The sequence below is a fragment of the Mauremys reevesii genome, linkage group 1, assembly GCF_016161935.1.
Source record: "Mauremys reevesii isolate NIE-2019 linkage group 1, ASM1616193v1, whole genome shotgun sequence".
In the NCBI taxonomy this organism is placed as follows: Eukaryota; Metazoa; Chordata; order Testudines; family Geoemydidae; genus Mauremys; species Mauremys reevesii.
This window is the reverse complement of record NC_052623.1, coordinates 139,942,455-139,963,062: the sequence shown is the minus strand read 5'-3', so window position 1 is coordinate 139,963,062 and position 20,608 is coordinate 139,942,455.

The following is a 20,608-nucleotide window of genomic DNA, read 5'->3' as shown; positions in this document are numbered from 1 at the left end:
AAAGCATTGAGTACATTAGCTTTTTCCATATCCTCTGTCACTAGGTTGCCTCCCTCATTCAGTAAGGGGCCCACACTTTCCTTGACTTTCTTCTTGTTGCTAACATACCTGAAGAAACCCTTCTTGTTACTCTTAACATCTCTTGCTAGCTGCAACTCCAAGTGTAATTTGGCCTTCCTGATTTCATTCCTGCATGCCTGAGCAATATTTTTATACTCCTCCCTGGTCATTTGTCCAAGCTTCCACTTCCTGTAAGCTTCTTTTTTTGTGTTTAAGATCAGCAAGGATTACACTGTTAAGCCAAGCTGGTCGCCTGCCATATTTACTGTTCTTCCTACACATGGGGATGTTTTTTTCCTGCAACCTGAAAAAGGATTCTTTAACACACAGCCAGCTCTCCTGGACTCCTTTCCCTCTCATGTTATTTTCCCAGGGGATCCTGCCCATCAGCTCCCTAAGGGAGTCGAAGTCTGCTTTTCTGAAGTCCAGGGTCTGTATTCTGCTGCTCTCCTTTCTTCCTTGTGTCAGGATCCTGAACTCGACCATCTCATGGTCACTGCCTCTCTGGTTCCCATCCACTTTTGCTTCCCTTACTAACTCTTCTCTGTTTGTGAGCAGCAGGTCAAGAAGAGCTCCGCCCTTAGTTGGTTCCTCCAGCACTTGGACCAGGAAATTGTCCCTTACACTTTCCAAAAACTTCCTGGATTGTCTGTGCACTGCTGTATTGCTCTCCCAGCAGATATCAGGGTGATTAAAGTCTCCCATGAGAACCAGGGCCTGCAATCTAGTAACTTCTGTTAGTTGCCAGAAGAAAGCCTTGTCCACCTCATCCCCCTGGTCTGGTGGTCTATAGCAGACTCCCACCACGACATCACCCTTGTTGCTCACACTTCTAAACTTAATCCGGAGACTCTCAGGTTTTTCTGCAGTTTCATACCTGAGCTCTGAGCAGTCATACTGCTCTCTTACATACAATGCAACTCCCCCACCTTTTCTGCCCTGCCTTCCTTCCTGAACAGTTTATATCCATTCATTACAGTACGCCAGTCATGTGAGTTATCCCACCAAGTCTCTGTTATTCCAATCACATCATAGTTCCTTGACTGTGTCAGGACTTCCAGTTCTCCCTGCTTGTTTCCCATGCTTCTTGCATTTGTGTATAGGCACTTAAGATAACTCGCTGATTGTCCCGCTTTCTCGGTCTGAGACAGGAGTCCACCCCTCTTGCACTCTCCTGCTTGTGCTTCCTCCCAGTATCCCATTTCCCCACTTACCTCAGGGCTTTGGTCTCCTTCCCCCGGTGAACCTAGTTTAAAGCCCTCCTCACTAGGTTAGCCAGCCTGCTTGCAAAGATGCTCTTCCCTCTCTTCGTTAGGTGGAGCCCGTCTCTGCCTAGCACTCCTCCTTCTTGGAACACCATCCCATGATTGAAGAATCCAAAATCTTCTCTCCGACACCACCTGCATAGCCATTCGTTGACTTCCACAATTCGACGATCCCTACCCAGGCCTTTTCCCTGCAGAGGGAGGATGGATGAGACCACCACTTGCACCTCAAACTCCTTTATCCTTCTTCCCAGAACCACGTAGTCTGCAGTGATCTGCTCAAGGTCATTCTTGGCAGTATCATTGGTGCCCACGTGGAGAAGCAGGACGGGGTAACGATCCGAGGGCTTGATGAGTCTTGGCAGTCTCTCCATCACATCGTCAGTCCTAGCTCCTGGCAAGCAGAAGACCTCTCGGTTTTCTCGGTCGGGGCGGCAGATAGATGACTCAGTCCCCCTGAGGAGGGAGTCCCCAACCACCACCACCACCCTCCTCCTTCTCTTGGGAGCAGTGGTCGTGGAACTCCCCTCCCTAGGACAGTGCATCTCATGCCTTCTAATCGGTGGAGTCTCCTTCTGCTCCCTTCTCTCAGATGTACCATCTACTCCACTCTCCGCATTAGTGCCTGTGGAAAGAACATGAAAACGGTTGCTGATCTGTATCTCCATAGCTGGTACATGGACGCTCCTCTTTCTTCTTCTGGAGGTCACAGGCTGCCAAATTTCTTCACCGTCCCTCTCTCTCCTCTGCACAGCCTGCTCCGATTCTTCAGGACGTTGTGCCCATAGAAGCATATCCTGATGTCTGTCCAGGAAATCTTCATTTTCACGTATGCACCGCAGAGTCGATACTTGTTGCTCCAGACCTCGAACCTTCTCTTCCAATATGGAGACAAGCTTGCACTTTGTACAGACAAAGTCGCTTCTGTCCTGTGGAAGAAAGACAAACATGGCACAACCTGTGCAAGTTACAACAGCTGAATGCTCACCGTCCATAATTTCTTGCTTCTAAGAGCTTCCTCAGCTGTTGCAACAACTCACAGAAGCCCACGAGATGAAAGCCTCAGTGGGCTCTACCCAGGCAAACTCCCTCTGTTAGCCTCTGCTGTTCGCCGCTCATGTTCCCCCACAAGGTGCCACCTGGAACTGGGGTACCACTGAGCCCCTGGTCCCACTAGCCTGGGCTCCCTCTCGCAGGGTACTGCTGTGACAAGCTGCAAAGCTAGGATGACCAGACCACAAATGTGAAAAATCAGGACAGGGGGTGAGGGGTAATAGGAACCTATATAAGATAAAGACCCCAAAATTGGGACTATCCCTATAAAATCGGGACATCTGGTCACCCTGTGCAAAGCCCTCCAGCCTGCACTTTCACCAGCATTCATACACATCCAGCTTCAGTTACATGCAGGCTCTCTGTCCAGCCCCTGCAATGAACCAACAATAGAAGAAGGCAAAAAAGGCAACTCCCCTCCCATGCAGGCATGCCCCTCCTAGTGAGTATAAAAAAAAATCTATCGCTGCACGCGCTGCTGTACAGCATAAGCTCAAGCTAAGGCCCTCCCCTCCCTCCAGAGAGGAATATGTATGCAATAGTCTTTGCCCTTTGAGCTAAGATTCCCATACACTTCACTCCAACTCACTGGTTTAGATAATGCAAAAACAAGTTTACTAACTACAAAAGATAGATTTTAAGTGATTATAAGTGATAGCAAACAGATCGAAGCAGATTACCTAGCAAATAAACAAAAATACAAGCAGGCTGCAGATTCTTAAGGGGCAAGTTGCATTTGCTTTACAGCTTGGAATCCCCATGTATTTCATTCACAGGCTAGAAATCTCTTTAGCCTGGGTCCAGCACTTCTCCCAATTCAGTCTTTGTTCCTCAGGAGATTCCAGGAGTCTTATGGGGAGTGAAAAACCCCAGATGATGTCACTCCCTGCCTGATATAGTTTTTGCATATGGCGGGAACTCTTTGTTTCCAAAGCTTGGTTCTCAGACCAGCCTGTGGAAAAATACTGACATCCCAAGATGGAGTCCAGAGACATGTGGTCTGGTCACACGTCCTTATAGAGTCATAGCAGCCAGAGTCATAGCAGCCATTACTTGGAGGCTGTCTGTAGCTTCTCAGAATGGCTCCCCAGGTGGGAGATAAGCTTCTCCTAAGGCCTATTGTTTTTTCCTAATGGCCAATTGTCCCGAATAGGCCCTTCCCCACCCACTATCTAGACTGAAAGTATCTTGTCTAGTGGGTGTTACCCAGGTGTAACTACATTTGAAATACAGACACATAGTAGGGATGTAAATATTATTTAGAAAGTTAACCCTTTAAATGATTAAAATTATATCATTTAAATGTTAACTGATTAAAGGGAGAGGGGCTGGGACCACTCCAGCTGGTGCAGCTCAGGCTGGGGCCACTATGGCTGGCCGGCGTGGCTGAGGCTGGGGCCGCTCTGGCCGGCCGGTGCAGGGCTGCTGGGGTTGGCAGGCTGGATGGCACAGAGCTGCTGGGGTCAGTCGGCCAGCTGGCTGGTGCAGGGCTGCTAGGGTTGGCTAGCTGGCCCGCCTGGAGGGTTAATGGTTAAGGCAGGTTAACCAGTAAGACTAACGCTTACCAGTTAACGGGTTAATATTTTACATCCCTAATACATAGTCAATATTCATAACTTCAGATACAAAAATGATACACGCATACAACTAGGATAATCATATTCAGCATATCATTACTTTTCCAATGACACCTCATATGACTTATCTTGCATAAAATGCATCATAATTATGCTGCAACCATATCATATAATATCACTAGGAAGAATATGGGGTGCAGTGTCACAACATGTACTAAGGTTTTGTCAGAATTTGTAAATGATCAGAAGTATTTTGCATTGACAATGATTCTGGATTGGGAACTAATTAAAAATTTTACTACACGGTTATTAATAACCCCGTACAAGCAACCTTGCTGGTCACTGAATTTTGAGTAAGTTAGACCCATCTTAATATAATGTTGGGACAAGTATTAAAAAGGAGGCTTTCAAAAAGGAGTGAGGCTGATCTTTGAAGTACTTGTTCTCCTTACAAGATCTAAAGAGCATTGGAAAGGGCTTCCCAGTGGTGTTGAGCCAGATAGTTCCATATCACATAATTTATTGTTTCTTTTTTAAACTGTAAGCAATCCAATAAAAAAAAAAGGAAAAAGAATCCTCTGTATGTTTAGATTGTGTTACCATAACAAGTTAAAGCAGCTCAGAAACTGACAATTAAGTCACTTATTTCTCAAATCTAGCCACAAGATGGCATCTCACTATCACAAAATGTTTAGCAAGGGGAAATATATTTTTGAAAGAGAACTAGGCAATTACCAATATAAATATAACTAAAGTCAAAGCAATGGAGATTGTTTTAATGTCAATAGCAGGGCCGCCCAGAGTGGGGGGCAAGTGGGGCAATTTGCCCCATGCCCCGGGCCCCGCAGGGGCCCTGCGAGCCGCTCTGGGTTTTCGGCAGCACTTCCGCGGTGGGCCCTTCACCCGCTCTGGGTCTTTGGCAGCGGGTCCTTCAGGGCAGCGGAAGACTCAGAGCGAGTGAAGGACCCGCCGCTGAAGTGCTGCCAAAGACTCGGAGCGCCTCCCGGTGAGTACAAGCGCCGGGGGGGGGGAAAAAGTCACAATCGGCGGCACTTAGACTGCTCTATCGCTGTCACTTCATTCTTCAGCGGCGGGTCTTTCCCTCCGAGAGGGACCTGCCGCTGAATTGCTGCCAAAGACCCAGCCCTGCTCCAGGCCCCCTGAATCCTCTGGGCGGCCCTGGGCAATAGTGTCCTAATGTTTTTAATTGCCACGTTACAAAAACTGAAATTGCAATCTGAACACACCATTAACATAATGAGGGCACTTTGAGGATTTTTAGGCATTTTGATCATTAGAAGCTATTTGCTAACTTTGTGGTAATGGATTGCTTTAAAGTAAAAAGTTGGCAATGACTTCCTAATATTTTAGTACTATATAATTCTCAATGACTGAAAAAGTATCTTCAGATCCAATATAAAATGAATTAGGCAGATTTATGTGCAAAATTTCCAGGCATTAACTGGCAGTGAAATGTAAAAGTAGAACTAGAGATCAATTTACTGTTTTGTAATTACATTATTGTGGTACCAGGTTTGACTGGCTTTTGAATTGATGTAATAGGGAAGATCAGCTGTTTTTATTAAAGTCTATCTTGATTAGACTTGACCAAAAAAATGGAATTTCCCTCCTGGGAAATTAAAAAAAAAATTGGGAAGACTTTTTGTCTTTGTTAGGGATGAAGAAAATCAAAATTTTGAATTTTTTTTCGGCCATGCAAAACTTTGTTTCAGGAGAAGCAAAACAGATTTTTTCCATCTTGCTCCTACCTGCCCAACTCCCCACACAGCTGCCTCCGCATGCTACTTGGCTCCCCAGGGATCAGGTAGCCCAGGAGGCAGCTGCCAAGGAGTTGGGTAAGTGGTTCCCTAAGCAGTTTCCTCTCAGTGATACCGAGCTCCCTCAGGGAACAGGCTGCCTGGGGAGTCAGAGAGCCTTGGCTGGCAGGAAACCAGGGTGGCTAGCCTGGTTTCCATCATAAGTTTTGACAGAAGCGACACATTCGCTCAGAATGTTTTGGTATGTTTTCTGATGGAAAAGTGTTCTGAGAGAAATTTGTTTGACCGGCTCCAATATTGTGATAAATATTTGGGGACTTATATGCACTTTAAAGCAAACACTGTTTAAAATATAAGGCCTCTAGTCGTTATATTCCTATTATAGTTATACAGCACCTCGAGGATCCCAAAGCACATTATTAACTATGGACTAAATGTGGTAGTGCGATTCCATGATTATTTAATCTGGGCTAAGATTTAGGCAGATTCTGTGTGGTGACTCTGTACAGCATGGGCTGTGTTGGTCTGCCAGCTTGGGAACTATAAGGTTTATATAATGTGTGTCGTGCTGAATCAATAAAGAATCCTCTTTGTGTTTACTACACCTGAATGCTGTCTCTTCTCTATCATGAAAGGTACTGTTGCAACACCTGTCTGGACTTGGTGGGAGTGTGGGGAAGCAGATTGCACCAACCTAAAGGATGGTACAGCCTGTGTACTCCCCTGCACACTGGGCCACTTGGGGAAGGATTGTGCCTCCATGAGTAAGTCCTTCCTCACACTACTCCTGTAATGGTGCAGGTCTCCACTGCCCCTGGCTCAGGCTAAATGCTCCAGTTGGCATCACTTCACCACCACTGAACTGCAGTCCCGACTTTTTTTTTCCCCAGTAGCATACCGCACAACAGTCTAGGACAGCAAGTATACTGCATCCAAGTGAAACTTCAGGGAGAATTTAGCCACGCAGGCTGTAATCATCCAAACTGGAACAAAAACAGGATTAATGGGTCTACTTTTTCAGAATGTTACATGAGATCTTTAATGATCATCAGAGGTCAGGAACTCAATTTAATAGCTCATCAGAAAGTCAGCAACTTAGTCCCCAATAAAATCCTGGGGTATTGGTTCACCTACTGCATCATCAGCATTGGTTCCTGTAACAGCTCTGTTTTGCTGAAGTACTCTCATTGAAGTACTGGACATATTTCATGCTGTAATTAGCTTCTGAGATCTAAGAAACTAAAGCACAGGGTGCTATGGCTGCAGCCTTCTTCAAATGCAGCTTGGAGAAGTGCTGCATCATAGTTTTCCCAAGCAAGGGCCCTTTTTTAGCTGCATAAGGGACTTCTTGTTCCAAAAAATACAGTGAATGATGTGTGCAACTCCCATTATTACTAATGGAAGGTGGATAATGTTTCCAAAAAGATACATCTGTTTTTGGGCTGAATAGTCACAATATGTGCAACATAAGAAGAGTAGTTCCGTGGTTAGAAAATATCAGGGGAAAATAATCAAAACAGCCCTTTCCTTTCATACCGTCAATTCTTAAACATTTTTATCTGTTCCATTTAAAACAGGTTCTCCATTGTTTGCAGTAGGACAGTAATGACGTGCAATTTAAGCAGAACAATTACCCATTGGACAACTATTGCTGTTAGAGAACTGCCCAAATGATATTGTTATAGAGACCATCCTAGATGCGATTCCACATTAGAACACACCTAGGGTGACATTACTGACACTTAGCGTAATCTCAGTAACTACAATGACTATACTATACTTTTCACATCTGAGAATATCCTTCGATAGTTTACAATACTGAACCCAGGATAAGGAGAGCCTGAGTGCACTGCCCCAGGGGGAGCATCAGGAGCCATTCTGCCTCAAGCTGGTGCAAAGGGACAATAAGGTACCATTGGACCAGGCCCTAAGAGAGTTTTATAAGGGATCCTGTTGGATTGAACGTAAATGGCTAGATTAACTAGCCATAGGAATTGTTAGTTAAACAGAGCCCAGACAGCCCACAGGTTAACATTATAAACGCTGTACTTTGTAAGCTCAGGAGACACTGTGCTAGAGGAGGGGTTTCTCAAAAGAGGAACTCCCCAGAATCATTCTACCAAAAGGCATTTTATTTAGCAGGGCTTCCCCTACCCGCCTTGAGAGGAATCCTCCAAAACATTTTCCCTTGCAGAAATGTTGTCTGGAGACTCCTTTCCCCAGAGGGTTTCCTCTGATCCCCTTAACAGAGGATTTTATTGATGATACAATTTTAATGTGTTCAAAGTATAATCTAGTTTTGTTTGATTTGTGCCACATAATTTCTTTTAGCTAGGCTCACCTTCCCCAAAAAGAGGGCGGTATACTTGACAGATGCATATTGTCTTTTTGCTGCTCTGGACTATGCTAGATACTGGTTGTGTGTGTGAAACTCATTTTACTGTAAGTTTATCTTCTTGGTGCACAATATCAGACAACATTCCCATTGCCTGAATAACCATGCAGTCATTATGAAGGCAGTAAGAACGGAGTTGCTAGCTCTCTGAGTAATTACTATTAGATTTTGCCTCTTAAGATTGAAAAAAGGATGTTGTAATATATACAATTATCTTCACTTAGCTACTATCTGACTGTTGGCCAAGTTATTAATGTACCAATATGCTTCATATGGAATGCTATTATTTTCAGCTGAGCCAGAAATAAGCATACACTGAGGCCATAAATTACAGTGTTATCTTCATTGCCATGCATCTCTTTTTATATGTAGCCATCTTCCTTGACAAGGGTGAAATACACTTCAGTGCAAACTAGTAGGCTGATATCTGTTGATTCACTGGTTTGCAATACTCACCTTGAGTCTTCATCTCCCTCACCCTTAAGTGTGAATGTAACACAGCAGGTTGTTGGAAGGTTCTGGACATCTGCATTCCCCCTAAAGATGATCTGTCTTCTACTAACAGCAAATCTCTACAAGTGGGTGTGACAGGGCATCATCCTGCTCCTGTCTCTTTTCTAGACACAAACAGGTTGGAGACAATCTTCTGGTCAAACATATTGTGCAATTTATTTACTGCATTCTTCCTACCAGCTTTACAAATGTGTACAGCTCTGTATTTACAAGCCTACGATCCTTAACTCACACTGCTAAGGAGCAGTGAGACAGAAGATATCTTTCCCCCTAAGCGATCTTTCCTGGCTGTGACTGTCAAAAACCTGCTAGTCTCTCTCCTCTCACCTGAATACTTCCTCCTTGTGCCTTTTCCACTTTCTGGGCTAATTAGCCTTTGGGCTCTCCTCAGCCCATCCCAATCTATCAATTAGGCACAGCTTTGTCCCACAGGTTTACTCCAGAGAGATTTAATTGGCGATCCAGTGATGAGAGAGCTGTGGGATACACGTTGCAAAGTCACCATCTATATGGGTAGGGCAGAAGCAACAATACAGTGGGGACCAAAGATACAGTTTCACTCCTGATGTTGGAGTTTCAGAAACAGAGGAAGAGGTTGAAACTGCTTTCAGTTTAAGCTGACATGTCAGTTTTCACATATACTATTTTTGGGGTATATATAATGTTATTAGAGTTTGATGTAGCTCTCCCATTAGGGTGGCAAGTGTGAAAAATAGGGATACTTTTTAGGGAGGGATATAGTTGCTTATATAAGACAAAGCCCCTAATATTAGGATGTCTGGTCACCCTGTCTCCCCTGTTACAGCAGCTACCAGTCAATGTTTCCCAGGGGCTCCCACTTACTCTCAAAACTTACTAGTCTGAGCCTGCTGCACAACACAGTTGCCATTTTATCAGAAATACACACCTGAGACAGCTAGCAAATGTCCCTATTCTGGTCTAGTCAGCAGGATTAGCCCCATTGTATGATATAGGTATTGTTTTTATTATTAGTTATTCATTATTAGTATTGCAGTAGTGCCCAAGCCCAGAGTCCCTAGTAAGGATGAAGGACCCTTGAATTCACTGCTGTCCAGACATGTAGGCAGGCACAGTCCCTGCCCTGAAGAGTTTGCCATCTTGTATTTGTGTGTATAAACTTAGTGCCAGTGAAAGGTGCCAGTTTGACAGTCCCAAACAGTAAAGTTCCCTCTCCACAGAGTACATGAAACATGATGCCAGCTTTTCAATGCTGACATGTCAGTGTAGCTCATGTCACATCTGGAAGAACCACTGTTAGGAGCAAGAGGTCAGTTCTATTTTCAAGCCTATTCTGAGATTGGCAATAAGGACACCAATGGTGGAAGGTGGTTTTGGGATGTGACCTGGACTAGAAACAGACTCATTTCACACATGCCTCTAAAATCCATCAGGGGGTAACAACTTTTTGTCATTGCTACTCTGGGCTGAATTTGAATTGGCAGCTCAGATCTGAAATGCTCCATATCCTATAACCAGTCTCCTACATCTTCTAGTCTTCCAAAATGATCCTCCAGGATTGCACTAGGCTTCCATTTCAAATCCTTCTGTGTGACTTAGTCCAACATTCCCTTATTTAAACTGTTTTTAGAAAATTCATAAAATGATTTGCCACTTTTCTCTCCACTAATATACAAAGGAGACACACCACACAATGACTTCAATTTTCAGTTTTTCTTTCTGATTGGACTATTCACAGAGAGTAAAATTTACCCTTATGCAGTGGGGCAGCACAAGGCGTTTGAACCAAGTGCTCCTTATCTTGAAGTCTTAAATGGAATTTAGATGGTGCACAGACTTTGTGCTGGCTTCTGCCTGGGACTGAATTTAATCCACTAGAACTTCTTTCATCAAGCTCTCAAAATGACTATCTGCATAGTCCCTTCTAGACCTGTAGCAGCCAATATTACTGCATAATAGAGCTCAGTTTTCTAATAACCTCCCACTGCCCTGGCACAAAGCAACTGCACACTAGCCATGGTATCTCCTTTACCAGGGAAAATTGACCATCAGGTGAGAAAACATTCACCTGGGCTTCCTTGCTATTAGAGAGCTTTAAAGAATGGAAGAGAACTTAGGAATTCTTTCCATTTCACTGCCTGCCTTATCACAGTCAAAACTCTCCTTTCGTTGCCATCCACGCACTAGCCTATCAAACTTGGTAGGAAGCAAGTCCCATTAAGTATCAGAGGGGTAGCCGTGTTAGTCTGGATCTGAAAAAACAACAAAGAGTCCTGTGGCACCTTAAAGACTAACAGATGTATTGGAGCATAAGCTTTCATGGGTGAATACCCACTTCATCAGATGCATGTAATGGAAATTTCCAGAGGCAGGTATAAATATGCAGGCAAGAATCAGTCTGGAGATAACGAGGTTAGCTCAATCAGGGAGGGTGAGGCCCTCTTCTAGATGTTGAGGTAAAGGTAGCCATCTTACAGCAAAAAAAACTTCAGGACCAGACTTCAAAGAGAAACTGCTGAGCTTCAGTTCATTTGCAAATTTGACACCATCAGCTCAGGATTAAACAAAGACTGTGAATGGCTAAGCAACTACAAAAGCAGTTTCTCCTCCCTTGGTGTTCACACCTCAACTGCTAGAAGAGGGCCTCATCCTCCCTGATTGAACTAACCTCGTTATCTCCAGACTGCCTGCATATTTATACCTGCCTCTGGAAATTTCCATTACATGCATCTGACGAAGTGGGTATTCACCCACGAAAGCTCATGCTCCAAGTCCCATTAAGAAGACTGCATTCCCCCATCTGACTGCATGATTCTGCCCTGTGCTACTAGGCCTTGACCAATGCATCATTAGTGGAAGAAAGTCAGAAACAGACTCAATTATTTGGTCAAATATGGGAGCCAGTACTTCAAAACTGCGAAGTAGGCTGTTAAGAAGGATCAATCCTTTGGCAATGACCCCTTTCCCTGCAGACTACTTGCTGAGTTGAACCTAAGACTCTTATTACAGATTCATGAATGATTTTAATCTATCTTGGCAGCTTCCATAAGCACTGCAGTCATCTGGAAGAAATGTCATCCTCAGCAGTCAGTGCAAAGTAATACAGCCATGCTTTGTATTTCTCTCTCATAGATCAGGATACCTGGTGGAAAAAGAGAGTTTGCATTTTTTATTTTTATATATTAAAGTTCCTCAGAAAAAATGTTATAGTTACATTAAAATGTTTAGTGTATAATGCTAAATAAGATGCAATAACTGTTCTCAATATTATGCCTAGCAGAAAAATAACAAAAAAGTATTTATCTGAAATGTGTCTAGTCCTTGTTGTATTCTAAGGGTAATCAAAGGTTTACTAATAAAGTTTCAAAAGTTAACAGCATTTTAGCAGGAAAACCTGGCAGTCAGACACTCATTTATTTCTTCATTTAATCTTTTCCCCTAGACATGGGTTTTTCATTGAACACTTAGAGGCAGTGTTTGTTGTGGACATAGGGCTAACAGATGGCAAACCAGATCCAAGAGTTTTATTTCCCTAGGCTATTATGGTGCAAGATGGTATCAGGGATCACAAGTAACACTTCTTAGGATAGGTGCTTGAAGCACTACTGTCTGATATCTAATACTACCATCTGATATCTAGTGTTTGATATCTAATACTGCTTTCCTAATGTTATTTTTCCCTGTAAGAAATCGTTGTAGATGCAAGTGAGGTTACACTGTCACAGTTGGGAAGGAAAGTGTCCATGAGAGAGTGAATGCAAGGGAGATGTATTAAAATGTGTAATCTCCGTTTTAAAATGTGGTCCAGTCCACAAAAAAAGTTTGGTAACCTATCAAGTAAGAAAAAAAGTCCTTAGGATGCAAACCTTTTAAAATGTCAACCACTATTTTTATAACTTGCCTAGCACAATGGGATCCTGGCACATAACCAGGACTCTTAGGTGCTACAATAATACAAAATAAATATAATAATTATTTGTAATTGGTGGAGTTTAATCCCACTTTGACACATTTCTGGTAGAGATATCTTATAATTCACCCCACAAAAATGAAAAAAAAATGACAAGTTTTTGTCACAGAATGAATAGATTATACACTCTTGAGAGCAACTGAAATAAGGTGTGTCAAAGACCTCTATGTGCAATCACCACAGAAATATCCATGTAGTCAGAAGTAGATAAAATAAAAACCTGCAACATACTCAAAAAGAGCCCTCTGCCTGAAACAGAGCAACAGAAAAGGGAGTATTTAAATCAGCTTCTATTTATTTACGAGTGTTGGCAACAGATGGTTGCCAGCATTTCATCAATACGTCTGCTTCAAAGCAGCAAACTAAAAAGCTGTAACAAACAACACCGTTTATACAGTGACTCTCCTCCTCCAGCCCACTCCCGCGTGCCTTACCAGAAACAAGTGGTATAATTTGTCAAAGAGTGAAGCAGTGAGAAAAAGAAAGAGATGCAGTTATGTAATCCTTCTGCCTATCAGAGTTGGCAACAACAAGGGCCAGGTTCAGTTTCTAGGGATTCCATTTCAATAACACAATGCAAAACCGGCTCGAGCCCCCACCCAGTGACCTGGGAAAATTACATACCACCACCACCACCCCCGACCCCTCTAGGAGGCAATACTTCCCCTCTTGCAAGCACGGAGTCTGAGTGTAGCAAAAGCCTTTTAATAAAGGAGGGAAACAATGAGACATTATGTTGGGGAAACACCACAAACAAGATTCATAACACAAACCATGAGCAAAAGACCCACCCCAAGTAAGTTGGAACTCCACCAGAGAGGTCCTTTGGGGCCATCTGCCTGTCCCAAGTCAGGGTAAAGGAGGAGGGTTGGGCGTGGGGCTAGCAACTCCACCCTGTAAAAATCAGCTTGCTACAGAAATGCCAACAATAGAGTTAACAGAGACTTTTAGCCTGGAAAAAGAAGGGTCTTCAACTCGAAGATGCATGACGCTGGGTGGTGAAAGCCGCGAGGAAGCCACTAAGCCGATCACCCTTCTTGCAGCCAGGAGGATTACCATCGGCACATGGAACGTGAGGACCATGTACGAGTCAGGAAAGACGGCGCAGGTTGCAGCAGAGATGAGGAGCAACAACCTGACCCTACTAGGCATTAGAACCCCCAAGGCAAGCGGAAAAGAGGCCGCCCAAGAAATACCTGGCGACGCGACCTTCAGGTTGATAGCAAAAAAATGGGCTATACCTGGAACCAGCTAGAGAGAATGGCCCAGGATAGAAGACTATGGAGATCTGTTGTTGGCGGCCCATACCCCGGTTGGGGTGACGGGCATGAATGAATGAAAGTAAGTTGGGCAGTGTCCTTTTCCCCTCAGGGTCTTAAGTCCAGCAACCCAACAGTCACCACACTCACATTTTCTGTTCTTGGTCAGTGCAGACCCCAGAGTGTAGAAGTTCATCTGCAGAGTTTACCTCCCAGCCTGGGTGGGAGTGGGGGGAGGCATAAGGGCACCTTACATGGTCCACTGCTCGGGTGGCCAGCCACTGGCTATGCCTCTCCGCAGGGTTCTGCTGCAGTCTTCACTATCAGCTGCCCTGCTGGCCGCTTCTCTCCGCTAGCCATCCTGCTAGCCACTCACCAATATATCTTCAGCACCCCACCCACACTCTTAACACAGCTCTCAGTGATTTCAGATTTTAGTAACTTCAGCTCTTTAGTAAACTCAGCTGTTAGTAAGGAGCCCCCAGTGCTTGCATACTCAAACCCAAAGTTTGTCTAATACTTAGACCTAGGAATCCATGATTTCAATTTTGCAATATGTAACAAGACTCCTAATGAAGTCAAAACTAGCTCTGCTACTATACAGTTGGGAAACATAAAGAATCAAAGTATTTAAGATTCTCCAAAAACCCTTCTCTCTTAGTTCACAGGGCTTTAGAACCCATGTCCCTTGCCTAGCGAGTGCTACTTAGGTGAGGGCGAGCTCCTCCATCATAAAATGCCAAGTACAGTTCTACTGTCCTTGATTCCATAACCAGGATAACAACACTTTATTACTCCTGCCCAATAACAAAGAGACTGGGGGGTCCCACAGCAGCCAAAGTGACCATTTGGGCAAGCAGTCCCTTCATGCTAGGCAGGGTGGGTGTGCCCATGCAAACGAGATCAGCCCCTGAAGTCCTTTTCCACAACTCACCACCAGATGTCAGGGTAGAGCTCCTTCTGACTCTGCTTACAGTTATAAAACAAGGAAAACACCATTCTCTTTCACAGCCCAGAAAGCAAGAATATTCTGAACACAATCAGCAGCTTCTCCTCAGTGATGTCTCCTCTCAGTGCTGGTTTTGTGCATAACAAATAGTTTGGGGAGGATTTCTCTCTCCCCCAAATACAGAGCCTATCCTACAGTAACAGGGAGTGTATAAATACCTACTGTAGCTAGAAAGAGTCCCTCTTCTGACTCTCTTTGTAAGGTAGTATGTTTAGAAGATAAACCAAATTAGCCTATATATGTCTCCTTTTATACCCTTTTATTTTCAAGTAATACACAAACCGAGTAATCTAAATATAAGTCCATCCTTCAGGTGAATTTGGATTTCAGTATGGATGCCTGTGGCACACTTACATTTGACAACTGTCTTGGCTAAAGAAAATACATAAATAGAACTGGTGACCTCATATTATTTTAATTTTACCAGACTAGAGGCCTCATACCTCACATGTTCACCCTCAGAGTTAGATCAGTTGCCATATGGGAGTGATAGGCTTGGGAACTTTCCTTTGAAGTTACTCAAGCCATATCAGCTCCTTACTTCCGCGAACACTAAATTAACTCATAAATTTAAATTTAAAGAGAAAGATCCAGTCCCTGTATGCATCTGGGAGACACTGCTTTTGAGGACAAAGTGGACATAGAAGAAAAAGTCAGTTATGATATCATCATAAGTGAGAGAGACAATGTAATGAACAAATAGCTGTTTGAAAATGGAAACAGATGAAGAATGTTTGCTTTGAACCTCTCTTATCTATTAATATTCTGTAAATATTTAATTTGGAATTGATTGTCCTGTTCCAATGTTAGCATGTGGCAAGCAACAGATCAATCTCTCATTAGTTCAGTCCTGCAAGTCAATCTAGGGCCAGAGTATCACTCACATCACAATCTGCCTTAGCCTACACAGTCTGCTTGGGGTCAGATGCCTCCATTCAGCAAGATATTTAGGCATGTGCCTAACTTTAAGCATTTGAGTTGCACTGGTTTCAATAGCATTGCTAAGCGCTAAGCATAAAGTTATACATATGCTTCAGTACTCTGCTTCATAGGTGCTGTGGTCAGTAGCTGTGCATCAAAATTCCACCACGATTTCAACAGCTTCCACCCCACCATCAACCTCAGCCTGGACCAATCTACACGGGAGGTCCACTTCCTAGACACTACGGTGCAAATAATTGATGGACACATTAACACCACCCTATACCGAAAACCTACCGACCGCTATGCCTACCTTCATGCCTCCAGCTTCCATCCCGGGCACACCACAAGATCCATTGTCTACAGCCAAGCACTGAGGTACAACCGCATCTGCTCTAACCCCACAGACAGAGACCAACACCTACAAAATCTCCACCAAGCATTCTCAAAACTACAGTACCCGCACGAGGAAATAAGGAGACAGATCAACAGAGCCAGACGTGTACCCAGAAGCCTCCTACTGCAAGACAAACCCAAGAAAGAAACCAACAGGACTCCACTGGCCATCACATACAGTCCCCAGCTAAAACCCCTCCAGCGCATCATCAGGGATCTACAACCCATCCTGGAGAATGATCCCACACTTTCACAGGCCTTGGGTGGCAGGCCAGTCCTCGCCCACAGACAACCTGCCAACCTGAAGCATATTCTCACCAGTAACTGCACACCGCACCATAGTAACTCTAGCTCAGGAACCAACCCATGCAACAAACCTCGATGCCAACTCTGCCCACATATCTACACCAGTAACACCATCACAGGACCTAACCAGATCAGCCACACCATCACCGGTTCATTCACCTGCACGTCCACCAATGTAATATATGCCATCATATGCCAGCAATGCCCCTCTGCTATGTACATCGGCCAAACTGGACAGTCTCTAAGGAAAAGGATAAATGGACACAAATCAGATATTAGGAATGGCAATACACAAAAACCTGTAGGAGAACACTTCAACCTCCCTGGCCACACAATAGCAGATCTTAAGGTGGCCATCCTGCAGCAAAAAAACTTCAGGACCAGACTTCAAAGAGAAACTGCTGAGCTCCAGTTCATCTGCAAATTTGACACCATCAGCTCAGGATTAAACAAAGACTGTGAATGGCTTGCCAACTACAGAACCAGTTTCTCCTCCCTTGGTTTTCACACCTCAACTGCTAGAACAGGGCCTCATCCTCCCTGATTGAACTAACCTCGTTATCTCTAGCTTGCTTCTTGCTTGCATATATAAACCTGCCCCTGGAAATTTCCACCACTTGCATCTGAAGAAGTGGGTATTCACCCACGAAAGCTCATGCTGCAGAACGTCTGTTAGTCTATAAGGTGCCACAGGATTCTTTGTTGCTTTTACATAATAAAAGAGGGAATCTTAAATTGAGCTAAAATATAATTGAAGCAAGTTCAGATGATGTGTGAAAAAAACAAGCTATTGAGGGAAAGGCAGCAAGGTTGTTTTTATTCCTTCTTTTTCTTCTGCTTTTCATGTATGTTTGATAAATCCTCATTAACACACTTTATAAAATAGGGTATTTCACAACTTGGTGACTGGCAGTGTAATTAAAAGCAGATATGTTGTGAGAGTAGACCCAGCACAGACCCAGATTTAGGTTAAAAAAGGAATTTGTTTATACAGGTTTAGGAAGAGACTGCCTGACTAGCTCAGCACTTCCCAGAAGAAACTGCCTGAACACTTTCAGAGCCAAAGGAAGGTGCACAAGAGGTCACACTCTGGTCAGGTTCTAAGAGAGAAAGACACCCCCAATGGTAGACAAATAGATTTTCACTGTGAATCTTTCCACTGGAGTGATATGGGAAGGATCCAGTGCCTTGCCACTTTATGGAAGAGCTCTGACACATCAGCTTTCATATAACAATATCTCTATCTGCAAGAAGCAGAACTATAGGCTCTAGCAACAATGCATTTTGCTGCTTTCATTAGAAGTGTTAATAATGTATACTTTTAAGATATACCAATATATATTACCATTAATGATGTAACTTCCACAATGGGTAGGGGGAGTAATAATCTCTTTTGTGCTTTAATGTAACATACCAGTGCTCTGCTGGCACCTGCCTCTCCAAAGACTAAATTGTGGAACCTACACTGGTTTGAAAGAAGGAAAATTTCCATGGACAATATTGTCAACCCTGAGTGTTCAGAAACCATGAGTTAGACCCAAAAAAGCATGAGATTGGCTTTAAAAATAATGTGATTTAAAAAAAGAATAAATTTCCTTTTAATTTGCCTTTTAATTTCTGGGCTTTTACAGTTCACTCAGGTCACATTTCAAGGTTTTTTCTCTGCAACCCTATGGCCTTGAAATGTAGCTTTTATTTTTTAATGATTCTTACAAAATCATTTGCCTCCATCATTTGCTTTAAGAAAGGCAACAAATGTCATGAGACTTGCATTAATTGCACAAGTTGGCAACACTGCGATCTGGATCATTTAATAACAATGAAAGGCAAAGCACATAGTCCATTTTACTTTGCAAGAGCCCATCAGCCAAAAATATTCATGACTGACATTTTTAGCATAATGGTCAGCATGTTGCAGAACGCTTTTAATGAACAAACCTGTTCCATTGCCATTAATTGCATAACTTATATAAATGCCTTCTATGTCTCAGTACCCCTCATTCTTGGGACTCTCTGTTCCCTAACCGATGGTGGCCCTTTTTTGGACTAAATGGTGGGAAATTTTGTTTAAAGAAAAATCATAATACCTGGTGTCTAGGTTTTTTCCTGTGATTGCCCCCTTCCAACAACCACTTTTTGCTGCCTGTATTGCATTGAATAGAGTATTCAGCCACAGAACGTCAGAGTAGTTTTGGATGTCTGTTCTCTCTAACTGACAGTCATGGGAGAAGATGATAGTTTCTTGGTCAAAAATTTGGAATAGATGTCCCCAAGGGATTACCACTTCCTCAACTATGGGAGCCAGAAGGACCTCTGTGGAGGCACCCTGGCTTGAGTATGCTCAAAGGCATTTTTGTATTTATGTTCTCATTTTAAACATAAAAAATATGTAGAAAGAATTAATTGTGTAGCTCAAATGCTGCTAATATTGTTATCGTTGTTTGATAGTTTAGCACCATCTTTGTTCATCCAAATTAAAAGTTTCTGACAAAACATCTCAGGGAAAGCAGCTTTTTTTGTTTCTCCCTGCAGCAGACAAACCCTTAGTGTTACACAAATCTGGCTGGGCAAAGAAATATGTTTCTAAACTGATTGGTTTAAATCTGTGTTGTCTGAAAAAAATGACTTTTTAATGTAGTGACAGCTGGCTCCCTCTGGCATGTTTTCAGTTCACATTATATTGAACCTGGATCATTTGTTTTATAACTGGCTGTAGCATAACAAACAGATCCTTCTAATCTCAGGTAGGCACAAACTGCACCTAAATTATATTTGTGTCCATGGGGATACCTTTCCAATGTTTTTAAAATCATGCCCAAAAAAGAATATAAAATGGCTACATGCTACTCCTCCATTGAGACATATACAATTATAAATGTGCATCAACTGGAATAGTTGTGTATTCCAAGATGCTATTTTTAGGCTGTTTTTATTAAGAGTTGAGAAAACTACCCTGCATATTAATCTCTATTTCTTATTGAAAAAACTGTATTTCACTTATTAAAACCATAACTAGAAAAGTAAGATTCTATTCTTAATTTGTATTACAGTTGCACCTAGCGGCCCCAACCAAAATAGTGTCCCTATTGTACTAGGCAGTAGGCAAACACAAACAGAGATGGTCCCTGCCCTGAAAAGCTTACAGTCTAAATAGAGAAATCAGACAAAGGGTGAAGCAAAGGTACAGAGAGATGAAGTGATTTGCCCAAGGTCATTCAGCAAAAAAACCAGACAGCAGATCTGAGTTCAAGTGCAGTACTCTAGCTACATTGCCTAACAATAGTTATCTAAAGTGTTTCTGAAGCACATGGCATGTAAGGGGCATGATATAAAATGGGTAGTATCATGGGTTATTCTACTTTCTTCTGTTTCACAGGAGGAGCACCTGCATGGTGCTAGTCACTACAGTAGTGAATACGTACCATGTAGCCCCAAATATGTATTTGACAAGGACTTTTTAAATAATCAGTTTGGTAGGAATTGAGGAAATGTTGATGCTGTCCAGGGCTAGAACAATGGAGCCAGAGCAACACACAAACTTCCCCACATGGGTCAGGTATGCTCCTCGTTCCTGACCTACAGCCCTTACGCTGTTCTAAGGTCCCACCTTAGAACTTCCTTCCAAGGAGAGAGGAACTAGTTGAACTTGGATAGATTCATTTCTTTATACCAAGTGGACAGCAATAATGGTCAGAGGGTTTCTCAGAAGTACTCTCTGTCTATGGCTAGTCCCAAGGCTGTGAGCATTCTGTGCTGAAGGAGGAGGGAAGAGAACCATTACTCTTCTAAGTGCTGGGTTGTTGTGGTTTTTTGCTGCAATAAAGCCATTAAAATTTAATAAGCAATCATTTCTTTGGAACTAATGAGCAACTCAGGTTATAAAAGTCTCTTTGTTTACCAATCATTCCTGTTCCCAAGAACAAAACACAACAAAATGCTATTAGGGACCTCAGACTTGGCATTGCAACAGCAATAAAGTGCCAGATACCAGGATGTTGGTTGTTTTCCTTACTAATTTTTATACAAGACCCACATTCCCAGTCCAATCTAATAAATTCTAACTAATTAAAAAAACATTGACATAAAGCATACCTTGCAAAACAAGCAACTTCATCTTTAATTTGTGC